The 13,036-nt window shown below is 38.9% G+C and overlaps 1 protein-coding gene across 2 annotated transcripts in view; it reads left to right on the top strand.

Annotated features, from left to right (window-relative positions):
- Window positions 1-1,117: 1,117 nt before the first annotated feature.
- Window positions 1,118-13,036, top strand: part of LOC149064948 (phosphatase and actin regulator 2-like) — a 139,868-nt gene continuing 127,949 nt past the window's right edge. The window contains exon 1 of one of the 2 annotated variants that reach the window (XM_089255520.1): window positions 1,118-1,401. The gene's annotated coding sequence lies outside the window, so the exon portion shown is untranslated. Of the gene's footprint in view, window positions 1,402-6,866; window positions 7,017-13,036 lie in introns of those variants that run through there. The other variant, XM_089255519.1, reaches the window with a different exon arrangement.

Raw genomic sequence — 13,036 nt, 5'->3', positions numbered from 1 at the left:
CAAAGCACATGCACTTAATGTATGTATATATATTTGTGTATACATGTTGTGTTTATATATACCATTTTTAGTGTATTTTCAAGAGCCGGGAGAGGGGGGGGGGGAGATGACGGGGCTGAGAGATACTGTGATTTTTGGAAAGGAAAATTTATCTCTGTCACTTCGGGGACACGAACCTACGCCCCCTCGCATTTCGAATGAGTGCGCTACCACTACGCTATAGAAGCAGATAAAATATTCCTTCTCTATTTAGAGCATATATGACGGGATCCTGCGGTGTATGGTGATACCAATCAGCTAAATGCATAACCTCGTAAATGACATCAAAGCCACCAGATGGCAGCATATAGGTAGGAAAAGATGTTCTTTCCATTTGTTTTTACAAGATAATAAAAAAACGGCTATTATTTAAACTACAAATTATGATTTTTTAAAGAAAAATTCACCTCTCCGGGACACAAATATTATATCTGCTTCAATAGCGTACTGGTAGCGCACTCGTCCGGAATGCGCTTGGGCGTAGGTTCGTGTCCCTGAAGTAAGAGGTAAATTTTATTTTCCAGAAATCACAGTATCTCTGCATAAGCAGTCGGTTTTCAGTACATCTTGCATTAACAAGAGGCGAGGGCATGTTTCTGTACACACTTACATGGGGCTATAACAAACACCACTACTACTGAACCCAGACATGCACCTCGTCCATATTCCTTTGCGGAACCTCTAACGAATTGGTACATGGCGGGAATGTGCGTGTACGTGTAGTGAAACCTGATGTGAAGTTTCTTTCTGTGTAATGCTTGTTATGTGTAGTGCTGCCATCTTCCACCAGTTTTTCTAACTATGAGTGAAATTTAATGATTGAATAATTAATCGTTGTAGGCCTGTTGCGATAACAAACACTGAAAAATGAAATTTTAAAATTTCTTCATTAATGGCATCATAGAGAATGTGTCTGTGTAGTACTATGAGGAGAGTGACTCGTAAAAATGTAGCCGTTGCGGTGAAGAAACAACCATAAACATTCACGGATTTATACATAATAGGTCAGTAAATCAATCCTCGAATGATGTCATGATGTGTGAATAACATAAAAATGCGTTTCTCTTCTCTGAAAAAGGTCATCTCTCTAACGTGATAACGATATCACTGTATAGCGTAGAAGCTAAAATAAAACTTGCTTACACATTTTTGGCTCCCAGAATGTTCTGGAAATGAGAAAAAATGAAAATAACATTATATTTTCACGCTACAAAATCATTATTTTGGTGTGTATTCTCAATGAATTTCTCCCCCCCCCTTCTCATCAGTACTGGTTTGAGAGTATTTTGAAATCTGACTTATTTTAGTGGTTGTTTACTGTAACTGTTTTTGTTGAGATGACCTTGAAAGTAGAAGCAGTCGGTAAGTGTCACTTTTTTTTCCCTCTTCAAAATAGCATTAACGAGTGAATGGTAAGAAAAGCAAAAAAGATTTAATGATTAATGTCGACGTATCATAGACGAAATATGGTCTTTCGATGAAATCAACACTATTTGTTTCTAGTCTATACCAGGGGGGGGTTTGAAATTTTTTCCACCCTCGGCGCCCCTTTTCCTTATTCAATGCTTATCCGCAAGCTCCGCCGGCTCCCCAGAACTGTTTAACAAAGGATATTTTCAAAAAAAAAAAAACATTTGTCAGGGTCACCACTCCGCGGCGCACAGTTTGAGAACCCATGGTTTATGCGACGTATACAGGATGTTACCTTGAAGTGGCGATAAACTCAGAAGGGTGATAGTAGGCATCAAGAGGGAAAAAAATTGCCATAAAACATAGTATCGCAAACTACGTTTAGTCGGTGAGAATCGCAAAAATACTTATGAAGGGTGTGACGTCGAGTGGGACAAAAAGGCCAATGATAAGTAGAAAAAAACATTTATTTGACAGCATTTGTGCCTGTTGTGTACAAAATAAAGTACAATAATAACTTCGAACAACTGTAATAATTTCTCTTCGCGATCTTTCTGACATTGAACTGTGCTGCACAGGCTGTATTGCAATCATGCTCTGAAGTAAATGGTTTTTCTACTTATTATTGACCTTTTGTCCCACTCGACGCCACACCCCTCAAGTATTTTTGCGATTTTCACCGACTAAACGTGGTCAGCGATACCATGTCCTATGACAATTTCTGCAACTTGCAACACCGCGTATGTATTGGCGTTACAGTTTTTCGTCAGCTTTACATCATTTCAGAAATAATGGCGCTTGTTGTGAAAGTCATAACACTGTATTTGATATTTGTTCAATCATGAAATCAATAGGCTTTCTGGATATTATGCCGAGGTGAACAGGAAAAAAGTTTTGTTTCTCTCCTCCGGGAAACGAACCTAGAACCTCTTGCATACCGGGCAAGCGCACTTACCATTATACTTATACCATAGAGAGACAATCCTTTTCCCCCTAAAACATTATGGTATAATGGTAAGTGCGCTTGCCCTGTATGCAAGAGGTCCCGGATTCGATTTTCGGTGGAGAGAAGCAACACTTTATTCCTGTTCACCTCTGCATAATACCCAGAGAGCCTATTGATTTCATGTATCTTGGTGGAGCAAAAAAATCATCACGATTTCCTAATCAGTTTTCCTTATCTGGTAAATGGATGTTATCTTGTCTATGTAAATGCGTATTGATTATTTACATAGTGTTATTGATTCGAAAAATTTACGCAATGAATAATGATAAATGATTAAACTTTTCTGGGAAAAACTTTTTCAGTTGTACATGATTAATAATTATTGGTGAGCCAAAATTACTGAAATTCCATTGAATTTTTTGACTCCAGCCCCCGCTTTATTTGATCATATTTTCTGTTAAGGAAAAAGTTATTAAAGTATAATTTAGTATAATCAGAGCCGTCTTAAGAGCATCATGGGCCCCCGGGCTAAGTAATTTTTCTGAGGCTGTACCAGGTAAATTCTCGGAAATTTCAAATAGATCTTAATTTTTGCGAGGCCGTGCCCGCGTGTCTCCATACCTTAAGACGGCACTGAGTATAATACTTAATAATTGTCACAAGCAGTTTTATCCAATGCAATCATAATTTGAATTTCGCGACAAAATATTCTTTCTAAATTTTCCTGCTATTTTCTTTTCTCACCCCCGGATTAGGAACCCCTTTGAAAAAAAATAGAGTTCTCAAATTTATGATACTCAATAAACTTGAAACAAAAGTCAAAACGCGACTCGATGAAGTGAGATTTGGATGATGCCAAATCTATTGCCGAAGATAGATGAAGTAGAATAGATGGCGGCGAGAAATAATTAGCATGTTTATAAATAGTTCAACAGATGACCCTTGGAAGCTATATAGTGAAAAGGTTTAATATCCCTGCTCTAAGCAAGAAAGAAATCATTTGAGAGCTATCTTCTTATGTGAAACATGGGCGGAGATAGCCCTCCCCCCAGCGTCTAAGGTGGAACCTACAGATCTAATGTATATTCGTATATGTGAATTGACATCATCATGGCTTCCCCCCCCCCCCCCAGACTTTCACGTCTATCTCCACCTATGGAAGGAATAAGTACGACTTCTTCATCTTGTTGACAATTCTGCGGCAGAGGCAGCCAGAGGTAAGGCGCCTATAAAGGATATAAATATCCATATCCTCTTTGCACCTGATCCAAAACTGACTGTAAAAAAGTTTTTTTTTTTGGATTGATTTGTGTTTGTTGTATGTCGAAATGCCCATGCAAAAGAGGAAAAAAATGAATAATTTAGGTCAATATCTTTACTAGGACGAGTTGAGTTGCACGTGCACATATATATACCTTTATTCTTAACTTGGAAAAAAACCATTAACAACCATTTGAAATCGTTAAAAATGAGTATGTACACATACGTGTAACTGTTCGGAGCGAAGAGGCTAGGCCTTTATCTTTGAACAAAAAACTGGATTTTCCCCTCTCTCTGAGTGACGGCAAATCGTTCAAAAACTATCAGGATGGATAGAGCTAATGCGACTTGATAAGGGCTTATTCTAGTGGCTATAGATAGAGCTACTGGAAATCCCAGGCCATGCAAACCGCCATACTTGTGCAAAGTGTGACGTCAATATTATCCCTTCAGCCAATGGCTGAACCTTATGATTAGGCTTATACTTCCAGCTTAGGCTTCCTTATTTAGGACGCTTAGGTTTCAAGGGTCATAGAGGGCGGGAAGACCAGTTTTCTGTTCGAAGTGACAGCCTGATCGTTAAAAAGAAAAAGGCATAAAAGACAACTATTGGCTGTAGCAATAACAATGACGTCGCAGTAATGGCGGATGACGAGTCGGTCTGGATCTTTCCGGTGACTACTACTTGACCGAACATGCACCTCTGACACATTCCCCATGTCATGTGTGTTCTGAGTGTATGCTTGGCCCTAACGTATTTATGTTACGAGTTGCGCGTGTTTTGTGTTCATGCCGCCATCTGGCTCTCATTTTCTGAAGTAAAGATGGAAATTCTTGAATTTTCATGTTTTGTCAGTATTGTGTTGTAGGCCTGCATGCTCTCTGCGGAGAGACCGGCTCGCATTTGCTCCTCGAAAACAGAAGAAAACCAACTTCAGCCGACCACCACTGTGCCGTCAACGGGGTTCAAATCTGGATCCTTAGGACGAGAGTTCTTTCCGTTGATTATAGGTTATCCTTATTGTTTTCAACGATTAGACGTCACTTTGAACAGAAAACTGGTTTTGTCATTCTATGATGGAGAGCGAGGAGTCTGCTCTGTATTTTAAAGTCGCCTTAAGGTGGGAAGACAGTTATTGTCTATAGCTATGATACTGACGTCACACTTTTGCTCAAAGATGGCGAATGAGTCGAGTTCAAAGAACTCTAGCTGAAGAAACATCTGCTAAAGCATTCGATTCGAAGATGACGCTATAATTAAACTATTGAGTGAGTGACGATACCAGCCAATGCTTCCTATTTCTCTCTATCCTTGAAAGCTACAGCTCATACGTAGCGCCATCTTAACGCCCACGCGGGAAGACGGGATAAGGAGGTTCACGAAAACGAGATCTGGTTAAAATTTTCGAGAGTAAGCATTCAAGTTTGAAGGAAAGTGTTTTTAGCAAGGTGTGGAAGAGAAATCACTTGTCCCGGGGACCCATGGTGCTCTTAAGACGTCCCTACTCACACGCCGAAAATATTTTCGCATGAAGGAGGACTTTGTCTTCGAGGCCTCCTGGTTTCATATTTCCAACTCTCAGAGAACAAACAATAATTGCTGGCCAGCTTGTCGCCTCTGGTTTAAACGAGACGTATGGGCAGCAGAAGCTCTTTCTAAAGTTGCAACTTGTTGTTTTACTTACTATACTTACTGTTACAAAGGAGAAAAAATAAAAAGTTGAGACTTTACAGTAAAAGCAGTTTATATTGGACACCAACTACGGTGTCCAAGATAGTGTGCTGTGGACATCCTGCGTTATAGGATTATGGTTGGTTCTATTCATATGTTGTGAAATGAATTTGTATATAATCGGGCTTATCAGGGGCGTCGGAAGTGTTTCAGACCTGTGGTTGCTCGACTCGAGTTTTACGTAGGAAACATTGATTTCTGAATTAATTCTGATGGAGCTCTGAAGCATGACACAAAATATGGATGTTCGAGCATCCCCGGTTCCCTGTATATACGTTAGATGACGCGCGCCCACATCTTGATGTTGGAGGGGTGGAGTATCCACTCATTGCCACAAAAGAATGATAATGGAAAGGCATAATGTGAAAGCATAATAAATTCAAGGCAAAAAAAAAATTCACGATAAATAAATTTAAGGCATAAAAATTTGTTGAGAAAATGAAAATCTTTTATAATCGGATTAAAAAAAGAAAAAAATTTAAATTTTGAGGCCCGGTCTTACTCAAGTGTGAAGATCTTTAAGGGCTTATTATGGAAATCTTTCTTCTCGCGCAAAGAAAACACATGACACCTCCCTCTTCCCCCCAAGATGTTGGGTTAGTCACCCTTGAATACATGCTGTTTTAACTTGAAGCAACTTAATCATGGGGCTGCGCAACAATTTCTTTTCGCTCAGAGTTTTTGAATATTAATTTAACTTCTAGACATTCGAGGAATCTATCCTACAGACTGGAAAACATCAACACAAAAAAAAAAAATTAAACTAATCACGGAACAGCTGCTGCCATCTAATATTTATTATTAAAAAAGAAAATAGAGTGCGCATCTAGTATCATCCATACAAAACTAGATGGCAGCTTTCCACCCATCATCGCGAAATTTCACACTATGAAATTATGTAGATCCATGCCGTATAGCTATCGAAACTAGAATAAGTCAAAGTCGACCATATTTACATTGCTAACTATATAAATTGGAAGTTCATCGATCATTTTATACTTGCCGATTATCTGGATAACATTTGGCAAGTTTTTTCCAACTGGCGCTTTTTTTAGGGAGAGATTGTTACATCGATGGCAGCATGTGTCAGCAATATCATCCCATCAGGGCCACTCTGCATATGAAACATGCGGGCCACCATGTTTGTTGACATATCATATATAAACGGCTTTGACCAGAACAAGATGAATACTTTATCCCACTATTTTCCTGCCATCTATAGTTTAGAAACAGAACAAGTTTTTTTGTTTGCTTTCTGAATGATAGAAGGCAGCACGAGACCTATTTTCCTGTTTGCTATACCAAATGAAGTTCTCAAATTGCTAGATAGATGGCAGCAAAAAGCTGTGATTATTCGGCATCTGCCGCACTTCAAACAAAGTTTTCCGGTTCGCGATAATAGATGGCGACAATAAATTAGAATCCAAAGTGCAAAGTATGTTGGAATTCACCGTGATTTAGAATTCGAGGTGTGGCAACACTTGAGAAATATGCGCTTTTTTAATGGCGGCTGGTGTTTAATTGTTTTGAAAACTTATGGCCGTTTTTCGTGAGTTCGTGCGTCGCTGATTTATCCGAAAATGAGGCGATAACTCCGCCCCCCCCCCCGCTATAATTATTCCTCCACAGGTATATATATGTCAATCTTTCTCTCACTCAGTTGATTCAATAATAATTTGGACTGTGATTCATTTCATTGTAAAATTCATTGAATGAAGCAATTCACTAATAGTGATTTCACATTCATGTTCAAATGATCCGTGTTTATATAGCTCGCTAGAAATAAGATCACCGAAGAGCGAGACAATCACTGTTAATTAAAATTTATTCACCGATTTTATTGATATTGTGTGTCGATATAGAACTGTTTTTGTGTTTGTGATTGTAAATGTTTTAAATATTTCACATGGGTGCTTGCAATTTAAAGGCTTGTCAGTGCCCCTAGCCGAATGGGGGGCCCCCTTTCACGAAAATTTCTCTCAGGAAGGGAGGGCAAGTAAAAGTCTGCCCTAGGGGACCCCCCAAGAAAGCACGCTATGACCCTGGTTATACTGTTTTGGTTATGATTAGTACGCTCGAAGCTTTGTAGTGTAATGTGCTTGAAAGTATCATACATAGAAATATGAGTAGAAGCAGTACATATGATCTACAGTAAAACTTCGATTGACCGTCACTGTCCAGACCAGGACGGATAACAGAACTTCCTTAATACATATGTGCAGTAAGATCATGGGCGGAGATATGGGGGATAATGCCCCCCAGTGTCAAAGGTGGAGTCGCCTGATCTAATGTATATATGTATAGATATCACGCCCCCCCCCCAGACTTCCAAGTCTATCTCCGCCAATGAGTAATATGATTTCACTGCTGTCTTGGGAAGAAAATGAAATCCTTTAACAGTGAATAATACAAATATAACGCCACAACAGGCAAAATGCCCAACGAGGTGGCTGATAATGCATACATATTATATTTAGTTTTATGAAACGATCAATATTAACTTTAGTATAAGGTCAGCCCAGGCAGTGGTGATATTGTAAATATCATCTTTTATGTTGTATCGCTTGCGTAATTCTTTGACAGTTGTGGCATTATCTGGTGAAAAAGCAAGACTTCGATAAAAGCTGTTCTGTAACGTCCCTTTGTATTTTCAATTATGGGTAAGTGGAGTTGCTGGGGAAAAAGATGTTATTTTGCTGTCATCACTTTTGAGTTCACGTTTAAGGGGGTGTGTCGGAGCATTGTCCATAAATATCACTGCTTTTTACAGCAATTTATTTTCAGCTATATGAGCTCTAACTTTTAGCACGAAAATGTTGTGGAACCATTATTAAAAATAGCTTGGTCCATCGAAGTGGTTTTTTTTTTTGGTTCACAGGGTCGTACTTAAATTTTTTAAAGCACATGATTGTTTGGATTTACCAATTACCAGCAGGACCAATCTATGATTGCTGGTGGCATTTGCACAGACCTTAGCAGTGATCCGATCTTTTTGGACCTTAAAACCTGGGACTGCTTTTTCCTGTTTTTTTAGACGATGACAGATACCAGAAGCTGACGGTTAAACAAGTGATGGTTAGTCAAAGTTTTAATGTACTCGGCTGAAGGGATTCTTACACAAAGTGCACACTCAGAATTGCTGCTGTACTCTAATTCATCTCGACCCAGGTTAGTGGCAAAATCTGGGTCTTTTTTTAGTGAAAGTCTGTCCCTCTCAAAAATTGAAGTGTGGTCCTTCCAGGGCCACAATTGGGGTTGGGGGTGGGTGGAGCAGGTGGGTCTGGTGCCCCAGGAGCCCGACCAGAGAGGGGAGGGGGCGTAAATTTTGCCCTTTAACCTACCCTTCAATATTACGAGGCGGCACGAAAGTGCGTGCTTGCTCCGGCTGTGTAATTACAATTCCCTACATCCTTAGTAACACAAGAGGCATTAGCATGCCGGTGATTGGTTACTGCGAGCAAGAAAGATAACAAAACGCCACAAAGGGCAGAGTTTTTGGTGAAACTAAATTACATTTCTGAAGTTCATTAATGAAAAATTAAAGCATCTCTTACTGAATCAACAAATTAAAGCTGGGCCCAGCTTCTTGTGAGCCATTATTATTGTCCTCTTGATGCACCTGAACTGCATTTAATTGAATCAGAAAAAAAAAATAAAAGAATTTTTTAGTGAATCAGTAAATGACCGCAAAGATGGAACGATGGAGTGGGGAAATCTTGAACGGGTTTGCAAGGGAATCAAACTCACAACGGTATGCGTGTCCTGTACTGTAACTATTACTCCAACTGTGGATGTTGGATTCAAGCTCAATTAATTACATCTATTGTTAAACGCCACCAGCAAAAATTTCACTGAGTAATGTAATGGTTCATCACTCATTTCGGCCAATCATGATGTAATAAATTTCTATAATGTAGCTAGGGATGTGGGGTTTGTTTATAAGCACCCCCTGCTGACTAATATTTGGTTGCGGTCTGGGTCCCCCCACCATCAGTCACTGGTATCCCTGTGAATCAAATGAAAAATTATTTCTAAAAAAATGTGTTCGATCCAAAGGTTCATTGAAAGACTGATCAGTTTACTAGTTCATGACCAGGTTATTTCGCTTTCATTGTCTGTTACTATTACTGAACCACATACGCACCTCGTCCATATTCCTCTGCAGAACTTCTAATGAATTGGTATATGTTGGAATGTGTGTGTACATGTTGTGAATCTAATGGGTAGTATGTTTCTGAGTAATGCTTGTTGTGTGTAGCGCTGCACCTGCCATCAAATTTTCTAACTACGAGTGAAGTGTAATGATTGAATAATTGTACCGTTATATGCCTGCTGCTTTCCGTGACGAAACTTTTTAAATGGGGAGATCAGCTAGCATTCACGCTTTGAAGTTAAGAAGCGCAGAAAACCTACTTAAGCCCAACCACCACTGTGGCAACGGTAGGGTTCGAATTTGGGTCTTCGCTATGCAAGTCCATCACAATGACCACTCGACTGCTGCAGGGGGCTTATTGTGTACTACTGCAGACTGCAGCTCATGGGATGTGTGAATCAAATTTTTGTGTCCCCTTTTTCCGAAATTCCAGATATTTGATATGGTATGGCTCGTCAGCAGCATTTGTGACATACATTCCATTAACCGTTTAAGGGCTGAACCATGAACAAAGTTACTTATTGTTTTGAAATTTGGAATTCGAAGTCATTTCACATGCCTGTACATAAATCCTCAAAACAGAATGTGCCAACATCTGTGATATACATCGCAGAACAGTTAGCACTACTGCACAACAGTTTGAAAGAATTTTAAGAAAAAGTGCAAAAAACCACTATTACAGTCATCCGAGGGCTCGTAGCAGAACAGTGCTAAACATTCTGCTTTGGGGACATAAATCAACTTTGAAAAGTTTTTTCTCAGTTTTTTACAATGTCCCATAAATGTAGGGCTACCAGATTCAGAAACTGAGAAAGGAGGATGCCCGCACACACACACACTTGGTGATGTCATTTCCCCCCAAAAAAAGATACCGACCTCCACAGTAATTTTTCCTAATTAAAACAACCGCTATATTTGTTATGGAAATTTGATGAATCAGGTTATTATGCATAATTGCCAGCTATTATGTGTAGTTACCAACCATTTTTGTATGTTTAATAAATATTGTTTTTCCTATTTACCAATGATTACGTAATCCCCCAGCTCGTATTGGCAAATATGCCAAATCGTCAATGAATTATTTAAATTTAGCTCAAATTTCAGTTTAGGATGATAGTTTCGATCAGTAATATATTGCTTATATTAAAAAATGTTGATAATTGTTAAGAAAGTTGACATTACAACGCTGATAATAATTTATAGGTTTTTTAATCTCGTAACACTTATTTTCATTTACCGTATGTTAATGTGTATAAGATATCCTTTTTGCCAAAAGTTGGGCCTCAAAAATAGGAGGGGATTTCTGATACAGTGAAACTTTGATTAACCATCACTCGTTTAACTGCCAGTTCCTGTTATCCCTCATCATCTTTAAAAAAATACGGGAAAAACAACCCCTAGTTTTGAGTCCAAAAAGATCGGGTCACTGCTACGGTCTGCTCAAATACCACCGACAATCATAGATTTCTCCTGCTTGTAATTGGTAAATCCAAAAACCACCTGCTTTCAAAAATTTAAATATGAACGCATTGCCTGTGAGCTATCATACCCAAAAAAGTGTTTGAATGGACCAAATTGTTTTTGAAAAATGGTTCCGCAACATTTTTGTGCTTCAAGTTAGAGCTCATATCGCCGAAAAGCAGTTGCCACAGGAATCACTGCTATTAATGGACAATGCCCAGACACACCCTTTAAATGTGAACTTAAGTGATGACGGCAAAATAACATGCCTTGTTCTCCCAGCAAATACAACTCCACTTACATCTAGCCTGTGCACCAGAGCATAATTGAAAATACGAAGGGACGTTACAGAAAAGATTTTATATCGAAGACTTGGTTTCATCTGATGATGGCATGACTGTCAAGGAATTTCAGAAGGAATTCAACATAAAAGACGATATTTACAATATCGCCATAGCCTGGTCTGACTTTATATTGAAGTTAATATTAATCTTTTTGTAAAATTAAATACAATATGTATGTATTATTCACTTTTAAAGGATTTAATTTTCATTTTCTTCTCTCAAGCCTGCAGTGAAATCATGTTACAGCACATATAGGCCTACATTAAGATATTTCTGTTATTCATGTATTCGGTTATCCGTCACAGCCGTGGTCTGAATAGTGATGGTTAAAGTTGATTGAAGTTTTACTGTATGGATAGTATTACAGATATATATTTTAAACTTTTTTCCGAAACTTAGCCTAAAAAATCAGGGGGTTCCTTATACACATTAAAATATGGTAATTTATTTTTTATGGCACCCATCATATATGGGCGAAACTGAGCTATAAATGGTCAAATTTATCACATTCGTAGCAATTACATATTGTGTTTTTTTGACAAACCACACACTGTTCTTATGTCGCAGACGCAATATAATGGCCATCCAGACATGCCAACTTTCTATATTTTTTGCCATTCTTCTGGCTCTCTGGATTTGTTAAAAATTTCTCCTGATTGTAGCGGAAAATTAGATTTGGAAGAAAGTTTTTTATTTCTTTTAGATCAAAATTTTTTGGGTTTTCCCTGAGCTTTCCCGATGTCATCACATCAATGACTGCCATCATCACTGGGGAACAGCACCTATAGAGGGTAGCCGTAGTGGGGACCTTTCCCCCCCCCCCCCCCAGAATGTGGGAAAATGACAGAAAAAAGGAGAAAGGATGGGCAAATCTATTGTTCTACCACTTTTGTTCCTCCACCCCCAAACAAAATTTCTGACTACGGGGCTGGTTCGCAGAACATACTTGGTTGAAGATTTCACTTCTGTTCAGCAGCCATCAGCTTTGTTTTGAAGTTGATCGGGTTGTTGAAAGAATGTTTTTTATCCCATGCAATAGTTTTTGTTTGGATCGCTTAAAACCTTATGCCTTTTTTCGAAAATTTTCACATAAGCGTTGCACTTGCCTTTTGTTCCTGTTTTCTGCCCTAAATCTTTTGAAGAGCACACTTTGGGAGTTTCTACACATTTCATCCTCGTTTCTGATTATATCTACCATTTCAATCAGTTTGAACTGTTGTCACTAGACCGTTTCAAACAATATCCCCTTCATCCGTGATGTTCATAGGTTCATTAGCGGCTAATTGGCATATATCTACATCTTCTATTCAGGAATCTGAAAGAGTATCTAAATATCCTACAGCTTCTAATGCTTCTTCATATATTTAGAATGGTTGAAATGCATAACTCACTCTGCTTGTAATTGGGGAGCTTATGGATCTCTCCGGCACTGGGCAACGCAGTGTCTAAAGAAGGCTCAGTTCCACTTTGGTAAGGTGCCAGTGTCTTATACCTTATCCTGGAAGATAAGGACCCTTCATAGTCCTACAAACTTCTGCTGCCTCATAGGTTTTGTCAGGTTTCTGGAGCAGAACTTGCACCATATGCATGACAAAACCAGAGGAGCATGTGAACCTAGAGGAGGCACCGACCCTACAGATGTGCCATCAAGGGAGTGCAGCAGTCAGGTGGGAGAGTACGATTTACGGCCA

The sequence above is a fragment of the Pholcus phalangioides genome, unplaced genomic scaffold, assembly GCF_987345545.1.
Source record: "Pholcus phalangioides strain wild (caught in Gottingen) unplaced genomic scaffold, Ppha-v1.0 ptg000042l_1, whole genome shotgun sequence".
In the NCBI taxonomy this organism is placed as follows: Eukaryota; Metazoa; Arthropoda; class Arachnida; order Araneae; family Pholcidae; genus Pholcus; species Pholcus phalangioides.
Note: the sequence above shows the minus strand (reverse complement) of the source record. Positions and strands in the feature narration are given on the sequence as shown.